Raw genomic sequence first — 3,053 nt, 5'->3', positions numbered from 1 at the left:
GCTTAGAAACATTTCCTTCAAATGCTTGACGTGTTACAGAGGCCTCAGAGTCAGAAAGCGTTTCCTTTGGGCTGAATTGATTAAATGAAGTGAACTTTTGCAGTTGCGCAGTATAATTAAAAAAGGAAAAAAACCTTTTCTCCTCTACACAATTGTAGCCAGCAAACATATTTTGTAGCGAAAATTGCGACTTTGTTGTAGCAACCAAAGGAACGTAATCTTTCTCAATGCTTTTCTTTGCTTTGCCTTATCCTTACACACTTGCGTGCCTTTGTATTTGTATGTACACAAAATTACGAATAGTAATCACTCAAAGGCCTTAAAGTTAAAAGTCAAACTGTACAACTCAAATCTACACATATCCGAACACACGCACACACCCACACACAAAAACAATTACATAGGAAAAATTGTGATTTCTCCTTTTCTACTATGAGGCATTGTAATAGTTTGAGTTACTATGACTGCCAACAATTAAAATGCACGCAATTTCACTCGTCGTATGTGGCAAATGGCTGAGGAAAAGAAAGCAACAAAGCAAAAGCGTAAAACAAAACCGAGGTAAGGTAAAGCACAATAGTGATTTGTTGTTGCCATTGCTATTTCTTTTCACTGCGGTACACAATGCTTATTGTGGCACAGCTTGTTCCGCTTGTAAATTCGCATTTGAGTTTACCTGTGTGTGAGTGTTGAGTTGCAGCGCACTTTTTCTACAATTACGTATATGTATGTGCGTGTACTAACGCACGAGGCGACTACTCTATACTTGTGCACACATGCATATGCATGTGTAACAAAAGCGAAATTCATATGAAGTAGCATTGCAGTTCCGGTTTGTTTTAAGCTTTTGCCTTCCATGTGTGTGTGAGTGAGTGAGYGCATGGGTGCACATGTGAACACTCATTTGTATTGTGTTGGAGATCTTTTGAATGCCAAAGGGAAACAAGTGCAAAGCCAACGCAAATAAAAGAAAAAACAAAAAGCTCTCATGAAAACAATTACAATGCCGCATGCGACAATGGCAARCAGCGGGGAAAAAGTGAAGGAAGCGGTGAAAATAATAAGGAAATTTYTGTGCAAACCCGGAATTGAGCTATTTTTCCTATTGTTGGCTTGTAAGCAGAGCTTGCTGTTATGAGCCCGCGTTTTTGTTTTGCCAAGTTTCGGGGAACGTCATTCAAGGCGAATTTGGCATAGTTGAGACTGAGCGTGTTTTGATTAAAAATCAAAAATTTATTGGCTATTAGGGTTAATTATGTAGAGCAGCAGACTTGCTTGAGTTCAATTTTGTTTGGCAGGAGTTAAACTTTCTCTTGTTTGTCTAATGGCTTATTGGGAAATATTAGATATTCTAGTGTGTTAGTGTGTAACTGGAAAGTGGAAAATGAGGTTCGGAGTACAAATTTCCAAAAACTCGAAGGATTTGTGATGTAASGGGTAATCCAAGTAGATGCACTTTTTTCAATAGTCTTGTTTTGACAGATTTTGAGACCCTAGATTCATTATTAGATAATATTTGACCGAATAGAGCACGTCTAGCACGCAGTGATGAAAACACTATATATCCGTACAAGGTGCGTTCCAAAGTAGAGAGGACTTAAAAAAAAAAAACAGAACAAATAATTTTTTCGGCAAAATCAATTTATTTTATTCAAAATAGTCTTCTTCTGCTTCAATACAGCTTTTTGTACGATTCAAAATCATGTCGAACGAGTGGTTTAGCTCGTTGGCCGGTATGGTCGCCAGTATGCCGATGTAAGTCTTTTGTCTTTATTGTCAAAATCTTAAGAACGGAATTTTAATTTTTAAAATTAGAAAACTTACACAATTTAATGTCAATAAAAATAAGTGGCGACAGACGGGGTGGAGAGAATTGAGTTTTGCTGTAGCTGGCGATCGAGTTCTCGCGGATAGGAGTCGAAAAGATTTATCCCGGTAGAGTGGCGGCGCAGTGCCTCTGCGAATGTATCAAAAATGAAACGAATGTGAGTTTGGCGAACTGCTTAGGGCGTATGTGTCTGCTATTCCGTTTTCCCTCCTTTTTGTTTAGTGGGTGATGAGGTGAGTTCTGTTGTAGTATCATCAGCTGTGGTAAATTGCGATGTAGCATTAGGATGCGCCAGTTTTATCGAGTAGGGGGGGTGGATGCTTAACTCATTTAAACAGCCTCTAATAGCTTTAYTTTCATGAGCAAATGCATTTTTCCGAGAAGGATGCCATATCAGGTGAATATGGGGAGTGGTTAACGGTTAAAATGTGATTTTTGGTCAAATAATCATCCTTCGAATGTTGGATTCTGAGCAATTTCTGGTCGTTAGTTAATTTGTTCGGAGCAAACCGTGACACACCTTTCGTAAATTCGATAAATCGATGTTTTGGAGATGTTCAWTTCCATTTCCATGAATTTCAATGATGATTTGGGCTGATTTTTGATGAATTCACGCACAGTTTCAGTGGAATTTCCGGTGATTACTGATTTGTATTGGCACACATGTTGAGCGTCATTTATGTCCTCACGAACACTTTGAAAACGCTGAAACCACTCGTGCACTCTGCTACAGGATAGGCAATCATTGCCATAAAGTTTTTTCATCAATTGAAACTTTTCGGTAAAGTTTTACCAATTTTAAAACAAAATTTTATGTTGGATTTTTGTTAGAAGCTCATTTTCGTACCGATAACACAAACATACTGACACTTGAAACGCAATAACTTCACTTCCAATGGAGGAAATGTCATGAAATTATTCTAACGCATCAGTCGACATATAGATGGCGCCACCAGRGGGCGCTAGATTCAAAAATTTTACTTTGGAAAGCACCTTGTATATACAACTTTCCCAAAAAGTCAGGCTTTGTTCTATAAAGAAGATTTGGGTTACCACTTTTCTGGATACTTTTGTCTTTAGTAGACCACTGTCTGTACATGATTTCTTAACGGAGACTTGTTATACTTCTTGGGTTATTTACTTTGGGTAAAATTCTGTTAACAAAAAGGTGTTTATACTTTTAGGAATCTAGAAATTATTTTCAACAAGTAAGGAAGGGCTAAGT

Source organism: Bactrocera latifrons, unplaced genomic scaffold, assembly GCF_001853355.1.
Source record: "Bactrocera latifrons isolate USDA-ARS-PBARC rearing strain unplaced genomic scaffold, ASM185335v1 scaffold_36, whole genome shotgun sequence".
Taxonomy (NCBI): Eukaryota; Metazoa; Arthropoda; class Insecta; order Diptera; family Tephritidae; genus Bactrocera; species Bactrocera latifrons.
This window is presented reverse-complemented; position numbering follows the sequence as displayed.